Source organism: Mustela lutreola, chromosome 17, assembly GCF_030435805.1.
Source record: "Mustela lutreola isolate mMusLut2 chromosome 17, mMusLut2.pri, whole genome shotgun sequence".
In the NCBI taxonomy this organism is placed as follows: Eukaryota; Metazoa; Chordata; class Mammalia; order Carnivora; family Mustelidae; genus Mustela; species Mustela lutreola.
This window is the reverse complement of record NC_081306.1, coordinates 4,812,468-4,838,029: the sequence shown is the minus strand read 5'-3', so window position 1 is coordinate 4,838,029 and position 25,562 is coordinate 4,812,468. Positions and strand designations below refer to the sequence as shown.

At 44.1% G+C, this 25,562-nt stretch overlaps 1 long non-coding RNA gene across 3 annotated transcripts in view; it reads right to left on the bottom strand.

Annotated features, from left to right (window-relative positions):
• The window catches only part of LOC131819607 (uncharacterized), a 69,363-nt gene that overhangs the window by 29,797 nt on the left and 14,004 nt on the right, over positions 1 to 25,562 (bottom strand). Inside the window, exon 3 of one of the 3 annotated variants that reach the window (XR_009349256.1) lies at positions 17,121 to 17,295. The exons of the other annotated variants lie outside the window; for them this stretch is intronic. This is a non-coding gene — a long non-coding RNA (uncharacterized LOC131819607). Of the gene's footprint in view, positions 1 to 17,120; positions 17,296 to 25,562 lie in introns of those variants that run through there. 3 annotated transcript variants of the gene reach the window in all.

The following is a 25,562-nucleotide window of genomic DNA, read 5'->3' as shown; positions in this document are numbered from 1 at the left end:
TCCCCTACTCAATTTTAAACTTCATGAGGGCTGGGCCTAGGTCCTTTGTCACCTGCATCCCCAGAGCCTGGCACAGAGTACATACTGAATGAACTGACAGGTCCACATTAAGAGCAGAAGAACATAGCTGGGCTTCCAGGGCTCTGCCCACACACACTCAGATCGCTTCATCACTGTCTGCACACAAGCACAGGTGTGAAGCACCAGATGTGCCTTCACTCAGCCAGCACCTGTATCTCCTTGTCAGAGGACTGCTCTCACCTTGCCTGGGTATGCCAAGAGCCTGAAGTAGCTAGGTACTTCCATTTCCTTTAACCTTTAACCAGCTAGCTGACAGGTACAGGTGTATAACCTTACCAGCTCTCTTGTCTCTGTGGGACAACTATCAGGCGTGACCTGTACTGCCCCTGGAGCTCCCCTGCAGGACAGCCATGCTGGCCACCCATGGGACTGGGCTTGATGATACCACCCTCTTGCCTCGTCCAGTCCCCATCCCACTTCTCTACCAGTGCCCCTGTGAACTCTTATAAATCACGTTACACAAATCGTCATCACAGGCTGCTTCTAGGGAGCCCAACCTAAAACCAAGAGCTTACTTCTGGAGAAGTTTCTCGATGAGCTGTGATTAACATCGTCAATTTTAATGCAAGAAAGCACTCCAGCCAGACCATTTGCTAGTTCAGACGAGGACAGGTCCTGCCAGTAATTCTCTAACTGGCAAGAGTCATGTCTACAAAGAGAGAGCACTAAACCCCTCCACTTTACAATTTTCACAGACATGACCCAGTGCCCCATTAAAAAGGAGCCGGAGGCTGTGCCCCTCGCCTTCCAATCACACTGGACGTGGAAACCTACTGGCAAGACTGTCCTGAGGGTGAGCCGAGATCGTCTCTACCTGCTCCTTCTCCAGGATTTCAGCTCAGGCCAGGCCAAGGGCAGGACCGAGCCTGCGGGCGGGGAGAAAGGGACAAAGGACCTGACCGGCTCGAGGACCTTAGGGGGAGGAGCTGCAGGCTGTTAAGGTCTGTGCACACACAATCAAAAGAGGTTTCATAATGGGGCACATTTATCAAGGAATCTGCTATAGACAAAATCACACGGTGTTATGAGAGGAAAGATCAGGGGAAACCTACGTAGATGGGACTGGCTGAAAGGCCCGAGGAGGTCCATTAAATTCAACACTAGAGAGTCAGCTATGTCCGGAAGAACACTGACCCCCCGAAGATGTCCACGTCCTGATCCCCTGAGCCTATGAACCTGTTACCGTCCAGGGCAGAAGGCACTTTACAGACATGACCGAGCGCAGAACAGGGAAGTAGGGCAGTTATTCTGATTAGTCCACGGGGCCCACTCTCTGCGCAAGAGTCCTCGTAAGGGAAAAGGGGAGCATGGGAAACAGAGGCCTGAGTGATGCGGCCAGGAGCCACGGGATCCAGGCAGCCCGCACTTCTGGAAAAGGCAAAGACATGGATTCTCTCTCTAGAGCCTCCAGAAGGAATACAACTTGATTTCAGCCCACGGAGACCCACCTGGGATTTGTGACCTCCAGAACTATTAGATAAAAAAATGTGTGGGGTTTGCTGCTGCTGTTGTTGTTGTTTTAGGGAAGGTTTTGGTTTTTTGTTGAGAGAGAGAAAGAGAGCGCACAAAAAGGGGGAAGGGAAGGGGCAGAGAGAAGTAGCTTCCCTGCTGAGCAAGGACCCTGGGAGCATGACCCAAGCCAAAGGCAGATGCTTAGCCGACTGACCCACCCAGGTGAACCGAAATGTGTGTTATTTTAGGCCACAAAGTTTGTGGTCGTTTGTTACAGCAGCCAGAGGGAAAGCATATGAGCATCGTCACACGGGAACAGTTGTATACAAAATTCTGGGGCCGGGGGCCTTTTAGTGTTATTAGGAAATACGAGGATGGGGGCACCTGGGTCTTTGGCTCAGGTCATGACCCCAGGTCCTGGGATCAAGCCCCGCATCTGGCTCCCTGCTCGGTGGAAAGGCTGCTTCTCCCTCTCCCACTTCCCCTACTTGTGTTCCCTCTCTTGCTGTGTCTCTGTCAAATAAATAAATAAAATCTTAAAAAAAAAAAAAAAGAAAGAAAGAAAGAAAGAAAAGAAAAGAAATGTGAGGGTGACCAGAAGAAATGCGTGGCTGCTACTTAGTAAGTCAGCCCCTGTGACAAAGTGAGAGATAAACAGGGCCCAGATCCTGTGGGGCCTTAACAGACCACTGTAAGAAGTCTGGATTTTATTCTAAGATTCTAAGTGGGAAGCCACTGAAATCTCGATATAATCTAATCAGCATTTTTCCAGTATCGCTGCGGCTGCCGCAAGGACAAACGGGTGGAGGGCTGCATGAGGACCGGCAGGAGGGGCACAGAGACCGGGAAAGTCGTCCAGTCACCACAGAGTGAGGTGGCGACGGTACGCATCAGGGCAGTGGGCAAGTGCGGATGCAGAGAGAAGGCGGTAAGATATATTCCAGACACTGATTTACTGGCCTGGAAAAAAATCAAATCAAATAATGTGGACGTCTTCATGCCAGGGGCCCTGCCATCAAGTAAGAGCTTTTCAGGGACCGCATGTGGGCTCCTGACAGTGACAAAATGGTATCGCCACAGAAGTAGTCCCAGAGCGGGGACTTGGGGATGTTCCAGCAGAGCAGAGAGGAGTCGAAGGAAAATGTGTGTTCCTTCCTAAATGTCCAGCAACAAATGACTGCCCAGTGAGAAAGAAATTGAGCCAAAGTGCAGGATGGTCTGGCTGTGCTGTGGACCCCTGGGAGGCCAGCTGTGATTTATGGGGACAGTGACTTGTTCTCCTAAACAACCGCAAAGTCCTGACCTGTCTGAGTTTCATGAAAACCTCCAGGTCAACTTCCAATTTTAAGTTACAAAAATAAGCACGGATCCTTCAGGAATTCAGACTTGATGTAAAGTATATCCAAAGACCTGCCAACAGATGTTACAGCATCTTGGAAATGTTAAAGACTCATGCCAGCTGACAGCAGTGTTAAGTAGCATCAGTGTTCTGATTTTTTTTTTCCAAGATTTTATTTATTTTAGAGAGAGATTGAGTGCGGGGGGGGGGGGGGCAGACTTCCTTGGTGACCAAGGAGCCCAGTGCAGGGCTCAATCCTAAGACCCGGAGATCACGACAGATGCTTAACGAACTGAGCCACCCAGGCGTCCCTGATTTTTTTTTTTTAAGCCAGGATGAAGGGATGGTGCTTGTTATGGGGTGACCTTCCTGAGACTCTCCTGTTCCTCACAAGAAACAATAGTCATAATGATGCTAACAACAAACCAACAATAAAGCTCACATTTCTTGATTACTCACTATATACAACAATCCTTCAGACCTCTTGGTACCCCCTTCTTAGATAGGAGGAAACTGAATCTCAAGAAGTAAAATAATTTACCAACATCACACAAGGAAGCAGTGTAGATGAGTCTGACTATAAAATGAAGTTCTAAACCACAGATCTGCGAACTCTGGCCTGAGGGCAAAAATCCCATCTGCCACTTGTTTTTATAAATAAAGTTTTATTGGAACATACCCACACCCATTTATTTACCCACTGTGTATGGCTGCTTTTGCAGTCAAGGACAGAGCTGGGTAGTTGCAACAGAGACCATGTGGCCCACAGAGCCAAAAATATTTAGTGACCCTTTACAGAAAAAGTTTGCCACTTCCTGTTCTAGATCATACATGACACCAGAATGTTACCTCGTAATACATTCTCCCACTCCTTCATGACACTTCCACAAGTTAGAGCCTATTCCAGAGCACTGAATAAGAGACCCAGGATCCTGGGGCGCCTGGATGGCTCAATGGGTTAAGCCTCTGCCTTCGGCTCAGGTCATGGTCTCAGGGTCCTGGGATGGAGCTCTGCATCAGGCTCTCTGCTCAGCAGGAAGCCTGCTTCCTCCTCTCTCTCTGCCTGCCTCTCTGCCTACTTGTGATCTCTCTCTCTCTCTGTCAAATAAATAAATAAAATCTTAAAAAAAGAGAGAGAGAGAGAGAGACCCAGGATCCTTCCACTTCCCAGATGCCTCCCACTCCCACAGCTAGCCTGGCAAGACCCTGGCGACCTTCCTCTTCGGACTGCTCTGTGTTGAGAGAAGAGTGCGGTCAGGGCTGCAGTACTACAAGCAGGCTCGCTGGTGCCTCCAAGAGTTCCACATGCGAGAGAATGAGCCAGACTACTCACTGGGGGACCACCCACGGCAGGCATGGTTTTAGAGAAGCATGAATGTTATTTATGAGACCATTTACTGTTCTAACCAACCATAAAGTCCTGACCTGTGTGAGTTCTATGAAACACCCCAAGCATGATGTCTACTACATGAGGCCTTTCCTTCGGGGGTTCGGGGGGGCCCTCCTAGAGAGTCTACTCAGCCGGAGGGAGGGGGAATGACCATCCTGTAGCCCTTTCCCAAAGCCGGCAGGAAGAGACGCAAAGGGAAGACGGGGTCAGGGTAAGGCACGGTCTTCCCTCTCGCGGGCTGACAGCTACACCCACAACCCTTCTTCCCGACCTGACTTGCCCTGCCTGGTTCCTTCACTCCAGCTTCCACTCCTCTTCGATTTTTTAAAAGATAATCTTTGCATCATTTGTTTTTCATGTCCCATCTCTGGTGACTGTTAAAGGGAGACATGGCAAAGAATTGTTCCACCTCCCTGGTTTGGAATTCCTGCGCCACGCCACCCTGTTTGAATTGTTAGAGCTTCATAATACGTTACCGTATCTGGTGTTTCGAGTCTCTTGTTAGGAATCCTTTCCTGTGCTGTCCTCACTGGACCACAGAATTATTATTATTATTAAGGCAGTAATCAGTAGAAATTCCATGTGTTCATCTGTAAGCTAATTCTGGAAGAATTTAAATCTCTAAACTCTTTAGGCTCCTGTTCAGGCAACTGACACGTCTATTTATCTAAACCACCTGCACTGCTCAGGACGTGTTTATTTTTATTTATTTTTTAAGAGAGAGAGCACGCACACACATGCGTGCATGAGTGAGAGAGAGAGAGAGGAAGAATCAATGCAGGGATCGATCTTAGGACCCTGAGATCATGATCTGAGCCTAAATCAAGAGTCAGCTGCTTAACTGACTGGGCACCCAGGCACCCTTTAGTAAATTTTTATAGTTTTCGTCACACACTTCCTCCCCTTACAGTCTGATTATTTTTTGTTGATATTGCCAATAAGACATTTAGTAATAGCTGTCTTATTGGTTATTCATCCTAAATGTCCGAGATCCAATCATGTTCCTGAACCATCGTACTGACAACGTTCCAGTTCTCATGACACGTCACTTATGAATGATACACTGGTGTTTCCCACAGGTGTGCCTCTATCTCTGTAATCCCATATGGTCATTGATCAAAAATTTCACAACACACTTACACAGTATCGGTGAAGGTGAGTGTACTGGTCTGTTCGAGCTGCCATCACAAATACCATAGACAGGGTGGGTCAAAAACCTGAAATTTATTTTCTCATAATTCTGGAAGCTAGAAGTCCAAGATCAAGGTGGCAGTAGGGTTGGTTTCTTCCAGAGCCATTAGAGAAGGATCTGCTGGCTTACGGATGACTGCCTTCGCCCGTGTCTCCACAGGGACATCGCCCTGTGCCCTTCTGTGTCCTTGCTTCCTCTTCTCCCAAGGACATGAGTCGCACTGGATGAGGCCCCATCCAGTGACTGCATGTCCACTGAATTACCTCTCTAAAGACGATCTCTCCAAACACAGCCCCATTCTGAGGTTCTGGGGATCAGGACCTCACCATATGGAACTGGGTGGGGGGAGGACACAATTTAGCCCCTAACAGTAAGCATCATTATCTCTAATGAAAACGCACTTCATGTTTCCTCAGCAAGACTGAGGGATACCTTGTTTGTTCCAAAGAGATAATTTTATCATGTTTCTGTTCCTCAAATTTCAAAGAGCTTTTTATAAAAAGTAATCTCGGGTTCTACTGAAGGCCTCTCTGGTATCTATTGGCGTATCATATAGGGTATTTTTTTAACCTACTTCTCTGGTGTAATATATTAACACATTCCTTGTCATTAAATAGTCCTGGATCAACAGAATATAAAAAGAAATCCTACAAATCAACAGGAAAAGGATTTTCTTAACCTAGTATAAATCAGACAACAGATATAAAGAGAGAACTCAGAGAAAAGGAAACACTCTTGATCACTGAGCACTGGAAAAATCAGGGAAACAAACTAAAACATAAATAAACCCATCCCACACAAGAATTAGCACGGCTGTGGGAGACAGAACTGTCACACCCAGCAGACAGGAGAGTAAACTGTAATGTCATTCACACGTGCATGTGGGGAAAAGAATGCAATGTCTGTGGGAGCACTGTTTATAATAACCACCAAAATAAGGGAAACAACCTTAATGTCCACATGTAGAAAATAAAGGATAAATAAAATATAGTGCATTTATATAATGAATGAGCTAGATCTACTTGTGTCGACCTGGATACATCTTGAGAACATAACACCAAGAGGGGGAAAAAAAAATCAAGTTCCAGAGGAACCCACTTAGAATAAAGCCAGTTATGAAATGTTAAGGACATACAAACTAATACGTAGTTTAGTATTTATGGACATATGAAAATTGCAGGGATACAAAACGTAGATTAGGGGGCTAAATACCAACTTCACGATAGTCGTTTCTGCAAGGGGTGTGGGATGGAAGAAGGGAAGGTGGGGGAGAATGAAATCCCGGAGGGCTGCAGAAAAGGTGCCTCAACTAATCTAGGAGATTTTCTTTTATTTCTTTTTTAATAAAATTGATGTGAAAAACAAAAGTCTTTGCATTCTGAAGCTAAATCCTACTTGGTCATGGTGAATGATTCTATTAACGTATTATTGAATTCTGTTTGCTATTATTTTATTTATCGTTTTTCATCTAGTGCCGTGGTCTTCTGTTCTCCTCCCCCACCCCCTCTATATTCTTCAAGATTGGATTTCAGGGTTGTTCCAACCTGATAAAATGAATCAGAGAGTTTTCCATGCTTTTCTATAATCTGGAACCGTTAGTCAAGTATAGGAACAATCTGCTGCTGGAAAATATAGGGGGAAAAAAACAACACTAGAAAAATCTCTGTTCGAGGAGGCTACTTTAGAGCTACCATTTAGTAACACTTTAACTTTTTAATTTTTGTATGATTATTTTTCTTTTCATACATTACGTTTTCATGAGCCCATTTCTGTTGTCGAGATGGCACAAAAAATCGGCATCGCGGGATTTTTTTTCATTTCTTTAGAAAGATCTGCTCATGGTAGTATCTTGGGTTTTAATCTCCCACATGTCTTTTTTAGTTCCTCATCTATAATTTTATTTGTTTTGTTCTTCCTCCCTTCAGTCAATATGCCAGTGGTTTATCTGCATTATTAGTTTTCTTCCAAGAACCACTTCTTAGATGCATTTATTATATCTTGAGCTTTTCTGCTTTTGAATCCATGGATTTCTGCTTTGTTCTTGAGAAGATTTATATATTTTTTTTTTTACTTCCTGAAAATTTTTTTCTAATTTTCATAGTTCTTGATTTTAAAGCTAACTTCATTCGTTTTTATTTTCAACAATAAAAAGCAATTTAAGGGCTTTGGCTATATCCTGTAAGTTTTCATATGTCTGAGTCACATTCTCATTATTCTCTAAGTGGTCTGTGATTATATATTTTATTTTTCCTTTGACTCAATAATTACTTGGGAGACTGTTCTTTTTTACTTTACTTCCACGTAGTTACAGCCATTCAGTACGAATGTGAAAAACACGAAGTACAAGAGGAAGGCCAGTGATGTGCCCTCCCCAGTGGCCAACTTTCCATAAACATCTGCTTAATAGATGTGCTGACTGATCATGACGTAAACATAAAGGCTGGTAACCCTGAAAAATAACATCAACTCCCTAGTTACATCCCAAACGTCCAAAGAATAACAACAAAATTAAAAGGAAATAAGGAGAGTCGAAATCCTCCGCCCTTTAGCCCATCACACAGTTTGCAGGTTAGATTCCACAGACGGCCCACAGATAGCCTTAACCCACAACAGGACTGTGGCACAACCAGAGGAGGCCACTCAGACCTCATGAACAGCAAACAACTTTGACAACCAGGGCCTGACCTCATCCTCTCTCCATGTACAAGACAGCGTAGTTGCTGAAACCAAACATGCCCGCCCCATGTGCACCTAAGGGGTTCATTCTTCAGACGGAAGGTCCATCACCAACAGGGTCAGTGGAGGACACCATCCCCTTGCGGCAGAGCATGGCGGCACGAACATCACAGCCAGCACCGGCAGAGGAAGCTTTTACCAACTACCTGTGAAACGGACCCTTGACAAGAGCTGCAGATTCATACCCCCCACCTCTGTCACACCTACCTGAAGATTTAAGATGCTACTCCATCGGAAGTCCAAAGTCCATCTGCTGTTCTCATGTTTCCGGGACACAGATAATACCCTGTCCTTTTTAAAATGTACTTTGCTGAATTTCCCTCCCGAACTGTATTAACAACATATAGTCACATGAACTCTTCCCTTCAAAGTAACTAATGTCAACTACATGATACATATTTTCCCATGTTTTTCCTGGGCTAATGCAAATAGGCATCTATAAAAAGTTACACGAATAGGGGTGCCCGGGTGGCTCAGTGGGTTAAAGCCTCTGCCTTCGGCTCAGGTCATGATCCCAGGGTCCTGGGATTGAGCCCCGCATCAGGCTCTCTGCTCAGCGGGGAGCCTGCTTCCTCCTCTCTCTCCCTGCCTGCCTCTCTGTCTACTTGTGATCTCTGTCTGTCAAATAAATAAATAAATAAATCTTTTTTTTTTTTTAAAGTTACACGGATAGATTTTCTTTTTCATCAAAAATGAGATCATCCTACACAAATTTGCTTTCTTAACAAGATATTATAGGTTTAGCTCCATGTTTTTCCCCTAGTAGCTGCATAAAACTCCAGAGTATGAAATAATATATTTACTCAGTAATTTCCTATTTTTGTACATCTGGACTGTTTCCAAATTTATGCAAGTATCCAATATGCTGTAATAAACAAACATTTCTCTTTTGACCTGTATTTTTGTCTACCCAAAGAGTATGTATGTTTTGAATTTCAGTGACTACTTCCAGATTTTTGTTCACCAATAGTCTAGTTAGACAAATCACAAATTATTTTGAACGGTTAAAACAATTCTCGCTCACACCAGCAGAGTCTGAGAGAGTCCCTACTTCCCCCACACAGTCAGAAGCTGTAAGTTATGAATCACTTCCATTTTGGCCAAACTAATGAATTTCTAACATGATCTTACTGGCTTTTTATTTACATTCCCCTCCCCCCTATGAATGAGCATAATTGAATTTGCTTATTGGCCATTTGCATTTCGTCCTCTGAGAGCTGCCTACTCTTATCTTTTGCCTACTTCTTTATTGGATTTTTAAAATCTTTTCGGTTTGCAGTACAGTAGAAAAATTAACTCTGGGGCTCTCCCCAGTACTTTTGCTAGAACCGTCCAAAAAGCAGCACAGTCTAATCTTTTCTGTTGAAATCATTGGTACAAGAGCAATGGAAGCCCAGAGGTGCTGGTGCTGTCACTGCCGCCATGTGAAAGAGTGAAGAAAAGGAAAATCAATACAGAGAAAAAGTAAGTCAGAGTTGGGGAGAGAGAAAGAACTAATGACATCATCTGAATGCCCAGATACAAGGGCGCCTGGGTGGCTGTCGGTTAAGCGTCTGCCTTTGGCTCAGATCACCGGGCCCTGCCTCAGGTTCCCTGATCAGCAGACAGCCAGTTTCTCCCTCTCCCTCTGCTATTCCCCCTGCTTGTATGCTCTCTCTGTCAAATAAATAAATAAAAATCTTTTTTTAAAAAAAATGAGTACCCAGGGGTGCCTGGGTGGCTCAGTGGGTTAAAGCCTTTTTGCCTTGGGCTCAGGTCATGGTCCCAGGGTCCTGGGATTGAGCCCAGCATTGGGCTCTTTGCTCAGCAAGGAGCCTGCTTCCTCCTCCTCTCTCTCTCTGCCTGCCTCTCTGCCTACTTGAGATCTCTGTCTGTCAAATAAATAAATAAATAAATAAATAAAATGAATACCCAGATACTGCCAGACTTGAAGCTGGAAGGGTTTAGCCATAGCAGTTCCCAATTAAGATAGCCAACACATTTTCTTTGGGGTTTGTGCTGGGTTTTTGTCATTTGCAACAAAAACATTCCTGGCTAGAGTGAGTCTGCACACAATGGAATCCCGCACTACGATTCTGGAACAAGACCTTACCATCTGAGAGAACTGGATATGCTAAATTCTGGTCCAGATAATATTTGAACTGGCCTCATCACTGTTCCTGAATGTCCCCAAGGTTTCCTCCTATGTGACAGCCTCTAAGGGATTTGTAGCACAACAGCACACCAAGCCATGGGAAGAGTTCCCCCAGTGTATACCTGTTTATCGGTCACCGAAAGAATTCAAGTCCACAAGTCACTTGGTTTACACCTATATACAGGCAGGACACGGTAAAATGAGACCCAAGCTGACAAATGTGCAGAGGCCCAAGGTAAACAAGTCACAAGTTACTTTTGGAATGGCTGGGTATTTGTGTAAAAGGAGTGCTGGAGTCCACAGAGGAGTCAGAAGGCCTACGCAGGGTAGGTCTCCAACTGCTCATTGAAAACACAGAGGTTCCCCAAATGGGCTGTTATCATAGGCTAAACTTCCTTAAACTATATGAGATACTAGATAGTGTTGTAATGAAGAGGCGAAAGTAATTACAACTATGTGTTAGAAGGCTTTGTCTATTCTGGAAACTCCAACAGAGGGGAATCAAGTGAGCCTGCTGTGGGACTCCTGATTAGGATGGAGGGCCAGATACTGAACTTCTAACAGTTCACAGAAACAATGAACATACTATCGTGGTATCACAGATAGGGTCATTTAGACACAACACAGAGGCATCCCCAACTACAGCAATAAGACCAGCAAGTGCTTTCATTAAGTACCTGCTGTGTGCCAGATAACGAGTGAAGCAATTTTTGTGAATTACTTTTTTCAATTAACAACTCAATAAGGCAGGTACCAAAACGTAAAGAAATCAAAGCTTAGAGAAGGTGCACCTGGGTGGCTTAGTCAGTGAAGCTTCCCACTCTTGATTCTGGCTCAGGTCATGATCTCAGGGTCATGGGGTCGAGCCCTGCGTCAGGCTCTGTGCTGAGTGTGGACCCTGCTTGAGATTCATTCTCTCTCTCTCTCTCTTCCTCGGCTCCTCCCCCTCCATCTGACCCATGTCTCCACAATTGCTGTGATAGGGAAAACATGGCATGCTACCTCTTAACGCTTCCGCAGGCAACTGACACCCCTCACTTCTTGCATGTTATTAACCACACAAATCTCAGGCCGCTAGCCAAGTTCAGGGTTGGGGAAGGAGAAGAATAAAGCCTACTTGTGCCCAGAAGGAAAAGAACTGGAAATAGCTGAACTGGTCAGAACTGGTCTCACTGAGCACAACAGAGCGTGAGACAATGTGGCCTCTTCTCGAAACAGATGTGTCAGAAACTACAGAGCTCTCTGTTTCTCTCTCTGCAACTGCCCCAGGTTAACACTTTAAACCTGAAAGTCTCTGCCTCAACTACCCACAGATGACTGTATGTCTCATGCCATGGCTGTCCTCACAGCCAATGATGCTTAGACTACCAACAATCAGCCAAAATTTCAGAAGGAAAAAAAATTTTTTTTTTTTAAGAAGGAAAAACTTTTGGTATGTTCCCACCAAGTAGAATCATTCTGTCTGTGCAGGTCCTTCGTCCCCTCCATGGAGATGGGTTTTTTAAGAACTCCATGGTTAGATGTGGGCAAACAGATTTCTCTTTTAGATCGCATGCCACCTGGAAAACTTCTAGAGCTATAGCAAAATGCCTGTGTGTAACAAAAAATAGGTTGCAATATCTGTACTACCCATCCACATACAGACAGTTTCTGAATTATTAATGGTTCAACTTAACAATTTTTCAATTTTACAATGGTGCCAAAGCAATACTCACTCAATAAAAACCTTTCTTGGAATTTTGAATTTTGCTTTTACCCGAGCTAGCAACATGCAACAACAGGACCTCCTTCCATCATGCTGGGCAGCGGCAGCCACAGCTCCCATTCAACCACACAACCATGAGGGTCAGCAAACCACTCTGCACCCGTACAACCACTCTGTTTTTCACTCTCGGTAGAGTGTTCAGCCAATACGTGAGATGACACTTTACTATAAAGCAGACTTTGTGTCCGCTGATTTTTAATGTTTCAAGTTTTTAAATTCTAGTTAGTAAACATATAGTGTAATAGTGCACTGGATGGTTCAGGAATAGCATTTAGTGATTCGTGACTTAAATGGAACACCCAGTGCTCATCGCCAGTGCCCTCCTTACTGCCTACCACCCGTTCAGCCCATCTCCCATCCACCCCTCCTCGAGCAACCCTCAGTTTGTTCTCTATCATTAATATGGCTTGTCTTCCTCTTTTTTTTTCCTTTCCCCTATTTCATGTTTTGTTTCTTAAATTCCACGTGAGTGAAACCATATGGTATTTATCTTTGACTTATTTCACTAAGCATAATATGCTCTAGCTCCATCCACATTGTTGCAAATGGCAGGATTTCATCCTTTTGATGGCTGAGTAATATTCCATTGGGTATATATACCATGCCTTCCTTTTTTTAAAAGATTTTATTGATTTATTTGACAGACAGAGATCACAAGTAGGCAGAGAGGCAGGCAGAGAGAGAGGAAGGGAAGCAGGCTTGATGCCGAGCAGAGAGCCCAATGTAGGGCTCGATCCTGGGACCCTAGGATCATGACCTGAGCCAAAGGCAGAGGCTTTAACCCACTGAGCCACCCAGGCGCCCCAATGTACCCTGTCTTCTTTATCCATTCACCAGTCAATGGATGTCTGGGCTCTTTCCATAACTGGCTATCATTGATAATGCTGTTATAAACACTGGGGTGCGTGTACCCCTTCAAATCAGTATTTTTGTGTCCTTTGGGTTAATACCTAGCAGTGCAATTGCTAAGTCATAAGGTAATTCTATTTTGAACTTTCTGAGGAACCTCCATATTGTTTTCCAGAGTGGCTGCACCCATATGCCTTCCCTCCAACAGTGTGAGAGGGTTTCCCTTTCTCTGAATTCCTACCAACATCTGTTGTCTCCTGTGTTGTTAATTTTTGCCATACAGACAGGTGTGAGGTGATATCTCATTGGGGTTTTGATTTGTATTTCCCTGACGATGAGTGATGTTGAACATCTTTTCATGTGTCTGTTGGCCATCTGTAGGTCTTCTCTGGAAAAAAGTCTCTTCATGTCTCCTGTCCATTTCTTAACTGCATTATTTGTTTTTTAGGTGTTGAGTTTGATAAATTCTTTATAGATTTTAGATACCAACCCTTTATCAGAGATGTCATTTAAAAATATCTTCTCCCATTCTGCAGGCTGCCTTTTAGTTTTGACTGTTTCCTTCACTGTGACTTTTCTTAACTGTCAGCTAATGTTGTAAGTGTCCTGAGCACATTTTTAGGCAGACTAGGTTAAGCTAAGGTGTCCAGTAGGTTAGGTGTTAAATGCACTTTTGAATTATGATATTTTCAACTTACAATGGGTTTAAAGGGACATATCCCCATCTTAACTCAAAGAAGATCTACACTTTCTAAATGTATAAAAACAGAAAATGCAAGTTTCTTAAAGCTCCTCCAGGAAGTATACTTTATTCACAATTTGGTTCCCTCACTATCCCCCATTTTCTGTCTATAATACCTTTCTACAAGAATTCTTTTACTTTATTTTAATAGAACTTTCCGCCTCCTGGACATAAAACTCTTTAAAGTACACATTTGGTTCAGAGGGGTTGTTGGGGTTTTTTTTTGTTTTTTTTTTTGTTTTTTTCCCTGAGAAGTTTAAAAACCTTCATTTTGCATTCAGGAATAAATGAGAAGTGGTGTTATTTATAATTGGCTCCTTCTAATTCAGACTAAATGCAGATTAATCCTAATTGATAACACATAAAATTTAATTAAACCTTAATAAAGAACCTGGGAAAGAGTTCTCAAAAGATAATATCAATGGTAATGTTGGATGCTGCACACTGCAGTACTTGAGATAAAACACAGTTCGTAGGAGTATTTTCAGGGCTTTGTGCAAGTCCAGATATGGGTCATTATCTCAAATAGGACATTCATTAAAATTGTGGATAAATCTGAGAGATGGTGTTCTTCGTGCAGCTCACCGATAAGAAGTTTGGACCATAAGAGCTCCCAGTGACTTCCTCAGCCCTCCCTCCTCTCTCTCGTCTGTTGGTCAGACGGCAGCTCAGCCCCCTGACGATGGGGCCACCCTGAATCCCTGCCACGAGCCGCCATCCCAGCCCACAACGCATCAGACAAACCCCAAATGACTGAATCTCTCATTGTAGAAATCCAATTACCAATGCTACAGAAACATCAACCCTCTGACCAATGTTCCCAGCAGAGAAACATTTTCATCTCATGTATTCACGAATATTTTTGTGTGTTCAGGAGTGACTGAGGACTGATCTTCCATGGTCTATCACCCCAGTACCTAATTACTTAAAACATGGAGAGAGAGCCCAGGAAGATGGGAGACCAGGCCCACAGGAGCAGGACGCCTGCCTCAGAGATGGGAGTGTACACTCTAGCTGCTGGCTAGAGTGTACAAGGAGCAAACCCAGATGCCTCCAGGGACCAGAAGGTAACCCAAGTGAAGGCAGTATGTTGGGCTAGATCACAGCAAACTGGAAAGATCTGCCTAGTCCAAAGGGGGTGAAAATGTCTCCATTCTCCCCACGCTTTCTATTAGGGACTGTGGATCCAATGTTACCAGGTCATTTTAGTCTTCATGAGAATTTTTAAATTTGGACTGTAATCTGGAAAATGAAACCATATTTTTGAGTGGGTAGCAAATCTTTTTAAATGTTTAAATACTCTGTAGGCCTTATGATTTCTCCTGTATAAGCTGACTCTAGATCTTTGAAGTTCCTTCCCTTTGGTTCTTTTTTCCTTTTTTTTTTTAAGAGAAAGAGCGCTCACAAACAGGCGGGAGTGGGGATAGAGCAAGATCTCAAGCAGGCTCCACACTCAGTGCAGAGCCCAAAGCAGGGCTCGATCTCACAATCCTGAGATTATGACGTGAGCTAAAACTAAGAGTTGGACACTTAACTGACTGAGCCACTCAGGCACCTCCTTTTGGTTCATTCTTTAGCAAACATTTAATTTTTTTCTGAGCATTATAGGAAGAAGGAATAGCCCATGCAAAATGTCCAAAATAGAGGAGTATGCCTGGTGTGTTCAAGAAACAACAAATTAAGAGCGCCTGGCTGGCTCAGTCAGTAGATCTCAGGGTCATGAGTTCAAGCCCCATGCTGGGCATAGAGTTCACTTACAATAAAAAATTGAAGTATAAAATTTTAAAAATTAAAGGTATTAAGTTAAAAAATTAAAAACTAAAGTATAAAATTTTTAAAAAGAAACGGCAAAGGAACGAATGTGGCTGGCACAGAATGACTGAAGACGGGAGGAGGAGGTCACAGCGCTGTGGAGCCTGAGTCCCTGGAATGCCTCTGGTTCTTAGTCTAGGGGCGATGGGGAGCCACTGGAAGGTTTTCAGCAAAGAGACATGGGCAGACCATGTGTTTTTACCAGGATTCTTCTGGCTGCTGTGTTGAGAAGACCGCTGGAAAAAAGCCGGGAGACCAGCTCGGAGGCAGCAGCGGTGTCCAGGAGCGAGAGGACAGCGGTCAGACCAGAGTAGTAGCAACTGAGAGGGCAGAGAGTTAGCCAGCTTCTGCTTTAAAGGGAAAGCCCACAGGAATACCTGATACGCTGGTTATGGGGACTGAGAAAAACAAAGGATTCAAGGACCCTTCTAAACTTTTAGCTTGAATAACTGGAAGGATGACAGTTATCAATCCAGACCTCTGACCCCAAATTTTCCCAGAAGGATTGCAAACAGCCAGGACACCCCCTTTCCCATCCCCTGTCCAATAATAATGATGATGTTAAAGAGTATTATCTTTTTATTAAGCACTCACTCTATAGCCAAGCATTTTCTTTTTTCTTTTTTTTTTAAGATTTATTTATTTGGCAGAGATCTCACAAGTAGGGAAAGAGGCAGGCAGAGAGATGGGGAAATAGGATCCCTGCCGAGCAGAAAGCCCGATGCAGGGCTTGATCCCAGGACCCTGAGATCATGACCTGAGCCGAAGACAGATGCTTTAACCCACTGAGCCACCCAGGCGCCCCTGGCCAAGCACTTTCTGTGCATGACTGCATTTAATCCTTCCATCCACTCTGTGAATTAGATCCTGTGGTTTAGTGCCATTTCCTCCACGACAGTGAGGCTCACAGAAGTTACACAAGTCGTCAATTTCGCAACACTCATAAGTAACAAAGCCGGGATTTAAACCCGGGGCCCAGTGACTGCGAGGCCCGTGACATATTCACCATGCTATCTTCAAATCTACCTTTCTGTATGTCAGGCACAGGCTGGGTCCTTTCACATATGTGATTTTACTTAATCTCTCTAACAATTTTATGGAGCAGGTACTTATGTTCCCATTTTCAAGTGGAAATCAACGGAAATACGTACCCAAGCCCTACTTCCCTTATTCAGAAGTCGTTGTTCTCCAGGAAACTACAATAAAGCCAAGTGGCGTCTTCCCACCCAGCCCAATACTGGCTTGGGTAGAATAACTGAGTAAATTGGGGGAGATATAAAGAAGCAAAAGACATAGTGTCCTCCATAGGGAGTGTGACTCTCCCAGAGAAGATGATCAGTTACCCAAGGCCAGTCAAATGCCACTAGGTCTTGGGATGTGCCTGCCTTCAGCAAGCAGCCCACCCAGTGCACAGAGGGCTGGCTCTGTACTAGGCTTTGAGAACAGAGAGATGGACAGGAGGAAGCTCCTACACAATCTAAGGGCAATTAAGAATTTTGGAGGCATATGCATTGCTGTAAATGATGTGCAAAGCTGATTTAAATGCATCATAACTGCCACTGAGCCGAGTGTCTATTCCCAGTTCTTTTCCTTAAATGTTAAAGACTAAAGACAGCACTTACCATCTGCTATAGCTTGAGATCTGCTCCTTCCCCCAAGGTCTCCTGACATGGCAAGGCCTGGCTGGCAGCCCCCTCTGACACAGCCCGCCAACAACATCTAGAAGCAGTCAGAACATCTGCTGGTCTTTCCAACACGCAGCTGCTGAAGACTTGTAACCCTTGCCTCTCAGGTCACTTCAGCCTGTGGACAATGAGGAACCCAGATCTGAGGACATTTAGCTCAGTTCTCATCCAATCTGGGTCCTTGGACTCCTGGTTATTTGTTCAATGTTTACTAAGCAACTTCTAAGTGTTGAATGTGGTTATAGATGATACCATGGTAAAAAAGAGAGATGCAGGCTCTTCCCTGATGGAAAAAAATCTAGAAGGGAAACAAATTTTTAATATGTTCACTGGCAGGGTATTGCAGGAACATGTAATTGGTGGATCTAAGCCAACATGGCGTACCCTGGAATTAGTGATCTTTGCGCTAAGAAATGAAGCAGGCGTTAGCTCGGTGAAGGCAGGGACTGGTGAATCATACCAGAGAGAAAAGTGTGAGGAAAGGTCCTAAGTCTGGACAGAGCACAACAGTTGAAGAAAAGAAAGAACTACAGTGCCATGGGGGAGAGATATAAAATAAACATAAGACACCAGATCTTACAAAGACTGAACACTGTAAGGAGTTCTTTTTATCTCCTGAAGGCAGTGGGGAGCTATTAAAGGGTTCAAGCAAATGAATGCCTTGATGAGATTTATATTGTTAAAAGATCATTGTCATGGCTCTGAGGAGATTGATGGAAGGAAACAAGAGAATGAGGAGAGCCGTCCAGGCCAGGGCACCAAAGCAGTGGTCCAGGTGAGAGAGGATGGTGCCAGAGGCCATAAGGGTGGCAGTGATAATGAAGAGGGTGGGGTCTAGGTCTGTTTTTGGAAGACTCAACAAAACATGGTGACACTGTATAAGGTGGGTGAGAGATAAAAGGTAGAACTGAGGCTGATTCTACCTTTTAGGAATGATGGCACCATTTGTGGTATGGGGAAAAGGCAGAAGAGGGGTAAGTTTGGTAAGGGTGAGGAATTCATTTCCCGACATTCTAAATTGGAGAGAAGCACAAGACATTCAGGAGAATATCTATGTCCAGAAAGAAAATCTAGCCAGCCTCCTATACTGCTTGGTTATTTGTTCTGACTCTTCTCAGGTAAAGGTGGCATAGCCGAGAAAGAAAAACTTCCACTCCATCCTGTGAGTCCTGCCTAGTTCATGCTCCTGCTGTTGCAAATAAAAACATACATATGGATACCTTGGACATCCGGTGATGTTTCAGCACATATCAAGCAGCACCTTGGACAGATCCCTCACTGCTCTCCCCACAAAGTTCCGCTCAAGTCATTCCACTGTGCATCTTGCCTTTTATTCTGCCCCTTACACACCACTGACCTCAAACACTACTTTCTGTCTGTCAGTTCATCTGTTCCCCCTATTTAAGTCTTAGAACCCAAAAAACATAACCCTGAATTTAAAGTCTTCCACCATCTGACTCTGGATGTGAGATGCCATGAGACAAGCCTAAGGAAAAGTAGGGTCTGGAGACCAAGGAGGATCTTCTCAGCATCTGACATGGGGTAGAGGACAACTAAACCAGGGAAAGCATTAAGAGAGAGACTAAGAAATTAATAACGTAGAGTGGATCCTTCTAAAACCTAAAGTTTGCTTAGGAAATTAAGACCAGGGTGAGTCCTGCAGGACATGGAGCTAGAGACTGGAAAAAGCAACCAGGGAAGGTCATGGGAAGAAGAGCAGCTGCAGGAATGGGCTCTTTATGACAGAGTTTGCAGCGACACCAAAGAACAATGTATGTTTAAAATGCTGTGTGAGTGGAAGGATGCAGCTTGGTAGTGCATAAAAACGCGCCAGTAATGGTATTGATTTAGGTGCACAACTTCTAATTAGGAGATAAAAGGAAATGCAAGAGCATAAGGTAATTCTTTGTGTGCCCACATCACATAATGTTCACAATGCACTCTGCTTTGAGAGAGGAGAAATGGAAAAGTTGTGGTACAGAATGCATAGTAAGGTCTTGTTTATGTTTGCAGAGAAAATTCAAAGTCTGGGAGGATATATCCTGAACTGTTAGCCACAGTCCTCTTTGAGAGGTGAATCATAGTAAGGTTCCATTTTCCCTGTAATGCGTTTGTCTTATGATTCTGTACTAGGTCACTGCTTGGCCAGTATACACAAGTGCAGCATTGTGAGTTGCTAAAATACTTCTGATTGGTTGGGAAAAGCCACTCTCCCAACACCCTGCCCTCAAAGAACCTTCCGCATGCTCCAGTAGGTGAAGGGTTAACACCAAGTACAGCTGGGAGCTGCCAGGTCCCCTCCAAGGCCAGTGTCCAATCTGACTGTTAATTTTTTAAGTATTTGTTTTAAAAATTTTTATTTTTCTTTAAAGCATGGTATTGACTCCAATCAGAACTGCATAATGATTGTGATGCTGGAAGAATTTTAGAACACTGGTCTGCAGTTTCTACTGTGCTCACCACTCACATGTCAAATGACTTCCACCTAAAGGACTCACTTTTATAGGCTTCCCCAGATGCTAAAAATTACTTTGGCATTTTTTTATAAAGATTTTACTTATTTATTTGACAGACAGAGATCACAAGCAGGCAGAGAAGAGAGGAGGAAGCAGGCTCCCTGCTGAGCAGAGAGCCCCGACGCAGGGCTCAATCCCTGGACCCTGGGATCATGACCTGAGCCGAAGGCAGAGGCCTTAACCCACTGAGCCACCCAGGCGCCCCTACTTTGGAATTTTTTAAAACAAACTGTCCTGCAGAGACTTTGTTTCTTCCTATTCGCACTTCATCCAGATGCAGCTGCCAAAATGAGAGTCGTAGCCAGGACTCTGCCTGATGCTATGTCACAGCCCAAGTGGGGCTGCTCTCCCCTGAAGACCTGTGTCAGCTCCCTTTTCCCCATTCATGCTATATTTGGCCTCTGCTCCTTAATATTTCTTATGATTATACTCTGTCACCCTGACTGCTTCGTAAGCACCTTGAAGACATACAATTTGGCAGGTTTTTTCTGTCCTCGCTCTACCTAGCCTACTGCCTGGCTTGCGGAGATTTTCAAGGATATTTATTGTTATTGATACTGAAACGTGTTATTTGCGAAGTGATCCTCTTCCCTGGTCACTGCCAAAACTGTCCCTGCAGGGTTAGGGCGGTAGAGGACACAGAGCCTGTCGTCGGAGGCTTCAACATGACTGGGGTGGGACATGATCCCCCTCGTGAAGGAGCAGAAATCATTTGTCAGCCTGTGCCAACGGGTGTTGCCTTTGCAACCCTCTCTTATCTTCAATATCCTTTCCTACTCATCCCATTATCTGCTAACAAATATCACTGTTTTCGCTCAGAACAGCTGTTACAGGACAGAGGTTCCTTACCTATCCGGCATGTTCCATGCTGGACATGAGGAGTCCCACTGCTTTTATCAGCGTCCCTGTCTCAGGAGGTCAAAGCGCCTTAAGTCCGATAAAGACTATTCGGTGACTGGCTGATGAGCCAGTGTACGGTGAATGAAGGTAATCCATGCAGGTGCAATAAGCAAATCTCCAAATTCCAGCGATTTGGCATAGCGCGTCCTGATTTCTCACTCACATCAAAGTCCAGTGAGCATTTCTGCTCAGTGGGCAACTTTCTTCCATGAAGTGACCCAGGAGCCCAGGCTCCTTCTGTCTTATAATTCCACTTTCCCCCAGGGCTTTGGGATCACCTACACTCGAGGACCCACTTCTTCAAAGACTTTGACCCAGAAGTGACACATGTCACTTCTGCTCATGTTCCCTTGGTTAAAGGCTAAACGATGACCAAATGTTGATGCAAGGGAAGCTGTGTCTTGTGGTCCCTGGTCCCACAAGCAAGTCCATGCTGTCAAAAGGGGATCGTGAGCTCTTGGTGGATAGCTCGCCATCTGCCATAGTAAACAAATTTCCAAAGGCTTAGCAGATCATCCAATGACACTCTTTAGGAAAACCATCTCCCAATGAAGGCAAAGGAAGCATTTTCAGGCTTATGCTCTCCAAGTCCCTTAAGAACACTCCTGTTACTTGCCATAAAATACTTTTCATGGAAATGGGGAAAGGTTTTGAACTGGGAGAGGACTATGCAATGCGACAACCCATATAAACCTTCAAGCTAGGCCTGTAGCATTGTAGGACCTGCCTGCATCAAGCGTGTGGGCATCAGGAAGTCAACAGACATCCTGCAATCCTTTGCACCAAACTGGTCTCCCTTTGGAGTTGCCACAGCCCAACACAGCATCCCCGTACTGTCCTCGTCCATACATTCAAACCTTGAGGCAAAAATCAAGCCCAGGAGGGAAAACTGACGTAAACTCACAGAACACGTGTCTAATAAAACGATTTCTTTCAAAAATAGAAGCAACTGCTACGGGTTCATAATGAACATTTTTATTTTTAAAGTATTTTCTTTCATAGGGAAGAAATGTAATTCATTCTTTCCCCAAAATAATAAGGAAAATTGCTACTGAGAACAGTCTGGCATTTGGAACCTAGTGGGAGATTTCTCCAGCAGATGGTTTTGTGGCAAAAAGCTTTTAAGAATTTCTAACTGCTAGCGAAAAATGTTTGAGAGAGAGAGAAAGGAAGAGGGGGGGGCAGGGAGGGAAGCACGGAGGGATGGAGGGAAAGAGGGGAAAGGGAGCGGGAAAGACCGCTTTGATATGATCAAGAAAAGATGTGCCCAAAGCAAGCAATCCTTATTCAAGTTCTCATGACTCAAATGATCCATAGACTAAGTTGTAGATTCCAAAATCTGGCCGGGCACCAGAATAGCATGGAAAGCTTGTTTAAAATAACCATGGAATCAGAATATCTGTGGGTGGTGACCAGACATGCATATTTTTTTTTTAAAGTTCCATAGATGATTCCGTTGAAACCCAGTGGCCTTTTTTTTTTTTTTTAAAACTCTGATGATGGTTATGCAAAACGGTAGGCAGCACTTTCAGCTTAGCAAAGGTCCTGCCCTCTTGGCCACTTGGCCATCATTTTCTACACGCGCGTGTCCACCAGGAGCAGGCTATTCGACAGGTCCCTCAACTCACCACACAAAGCACTGGGGGGATGTTCTTAAGAACGCCATGAACAAAGATACCAAAGCAGTTAATTATTTTATTTGGAAGCAAGGGAGACGTAGTTCAAGCCAATCCACCCAGCACTATCTGCAGAGAATCAAAGCTATGTCACAGCCAATGGCTCTGCCAAATACCATTGGCCACATCCTCTCAGAACGCTGGGGCGGGGCGGGGGGGGGGGTGCTGTTCCTGGGAGGCTTGGCAGATCAGCTTTCACTCCCAACACAGCTGCCTACTCGCTGAAAGGCCAGGACAAGTCCCTCTGACCCAATCTGCTTATTTATAAAATAGTAACTGAAAATTCTGACCCTAGAGTGCTGTGAGCTACAAATGGGAAAAAGGAGAGAAAAGCACCTAGAAAAGAACCTGCCACGGAAAAGGAACTTGATCAATGGTACTTTCCTTACCACATTTTTTAAACCTCCTTCACCCTGGGAAAAGGAGAACCATTATCAAAGGCCGACAGAAGACAGTCTCGTTCTCCCAGTACTCCATGAGTTGTCTCCAGAGCGGTTACCCAGGATCGAACTTGGAGACAGGTGACGATCTCTATTATTCTTTATTTAGGTGGCTACCACTGAAGAGACGCTTACTTCTAGCTCCTGCTGTCACCTCAACCAGAAAGCATCTCTTGGTACCTGCAGCCATGGTAGGAAATGCCAGGTACAGTTTTTGCGGCCATAACCTGGGTTATGGGCATGATCTCTGTGAGTCCCACATGGTCTAATACTAAATTATATGGGATTCAAATTAATCATATAGACAGTCACAAAACACCAGACTCTAAATATTATTTACCCAGCATCAAGCAGATGTTTGTTTCCAAAGCTACAATCTCCTCTAATTGGCTGACATTGTGCTGCATAAACACCAATGCAAGCTTATGTTCTCTAATGAATGACAAATGCCTAGAAGAATCCTCTGCGAATTGGCAGCCTCCCCCTCCAGCATGCAAATTACATGGAAATTCCATCAGTACATGCATATAAGCTGATCTGCACGACTGGCAGACTGGTGGATAAACACACCCATGGATTCATTGTCCAAATTCAATTTGGTGGGTTCATCTCTGCTGTTAGTGATCATTTGTTAAGTTACTCATCCAGCCAACATTTACTGCACAGCCATTCCACAACAGGCATTGTCTTGGGTTTTAGGAGTACAAAGAGGACTAAAAATATGGTCTCACTTCAAATAGTCCACAACGAAAAGGGAGACATGACTGGTAAAGAAATAAAATTAACAATGTGAGAGGTGCAAAAATAGAATGTGGGCAAGCTTCTATGGTCAGAGAGGAAATAAATCAACACTACCTATAGGGGCTGGGGACAGCCTCCCAGATTTTCAAGGCACAACTCCGAGCAAGATCTTAAGAGTCAGCGAGACAAAGTGCAGAAAGGGAGGTCACCGTGAAGAGAGTAGCAAGGACATATGACAAAACATGTCGGGCTCTGGGGGCCGACAAGAGTTTGAACTTGCTGGAGCACACAGCACACACAGCAAGCAACTATCTGCTATTCTAGCTCCTTAAAAATGCGTGCCGACCACAAACCAGAAGTGACTCTTAATCTCACAGAACAAACTGAGGGCTGCTGGGGGGAGGGGGGGTCAGAAGAGGGGGGTGGGGTAATGGACATTGGGGAGGGTGTGTGCTATGGTGAGTGCTGTGAAGTGTGTAAACCTGGCGATTCACAGACCTGTACCCCTGGGGATAAAAATACATTACAGGTTTATAAAAAAAATTTAAAAATTTAATTTAAAAAAAAAAAAAAGGCGTGCCAACCACACAGCCCCTCTGAGGGGTAACATGGCCCTAGCTATTGAAATTTAAAATGTGCTTATTTTGTTTGTATAGCAGCAAAAGGAGCAAAAGTGCTCCTCTATAAGGGACTAGTTAAATATGGTACATACACATAAAGAAGTACGACACATACTAAATACCCTGTCAAAAGGCATGGGCATATGCCCCATAAACTTATAGAAGATTTACAGTTAGGGAAAGATCTCCAGAAAATACTGTCAAGTGAAAAAATCGTGAGATAAAAAAAGATAGGATGCTACCTTTTGTGTAAGAGAGAAAACAAAATAGGAATATCTGTTCTTCTTTGCTTTACTGATAAAGAAACCCTAAAAGGACATATAAGAAACTAATATCTGTAAGCGTTGAGGGGGTTGCAGAACAGATTAGAAAAGAGCTGGGGGTGAGATTCTGCAATGCAGACCTTGTAGATCTTCCCCTGCCCCCCGAATCGCATAAATGCATCATCTCTGAAAAAGTAAGACCAGGGGTGGGGTGCCTGGGTAGCTCAGCGGGTAAAACATCCAACTCATAATTTCAGCTCCAGTCATGATCTCAGGGTCTGGAGATCAAGCCCCACATTGGGCTCCGTGCTCAGGAGGGAGTTCACTTGAGAGATTCTGTCCCTCTGCCCCTACCCCATCCCGTCTCTCAAATAAATAAATCTTTAAAAAAAAAAAAGAAAAAAGGGGCGCCTGGGTGGCTCAGTGGGTTGAGCCGCTGCCTTCGGCTCGGGTCGTGGTCTCGGGGTCCTGGGATCGAGCCCCGCGTCGGGCTCTTTGCTCAGCGGGGAGCCTGCTTCCTCCTCTCTCTCTCTCTCTGCCTGCCTCTCTGTCTACTTGTGATCTCTCTCTGTCAAATAAATAAAAATAATAAAATCTTTAAAAAAAAAAAAAAAAAAAAGAAAAGAAAAAAAAGTAGGACCAAATTTTAAAATGTATCTGCCTCATGGCCCACTAATTCTAGTCTTGACATCAATTACAATCACTTACACATGTGCCTAAGGATATTTGTTATAGTACAGTTTTTGTGCAAAAAAAAAAAAGAAAAAGAAAAAGAAACAACAAAAATGTCCATTAATAAAATCATAGAATAAACAAGTATGTTCATACTTAAGAATATCAGGCAGCAGCTAAAACTGTGAAGTAGATCTTTCTACCCACAGGGACAAATCCAAGACTCCCAGAAGGATAGGACACTGTTACTGTAACACACACAGCCCAGGTAACACCGTGCTAAGTTGAAATAATTCACACCTGTTACCAGTGCTTACTTGCGGACATGGTCTAGAGCAGCAGTCGGTGATCATCTTCTATAAAAAGCCAGACAGTCAATGTTTTAGGTTTTTCAGGCCTTAAGGTCTCTGTTGTGCCTAATCGCATATGGCAAACACAGCCACAGACAATATATAAATGAATAAGCTGTGTTCCAATAAAACTTTATTTCAAAAACAGAGAGAGAGCCAGATTGGGACTGCAGGCTGTAGTTTGCCAACTACTGGTTGAAAGAACCA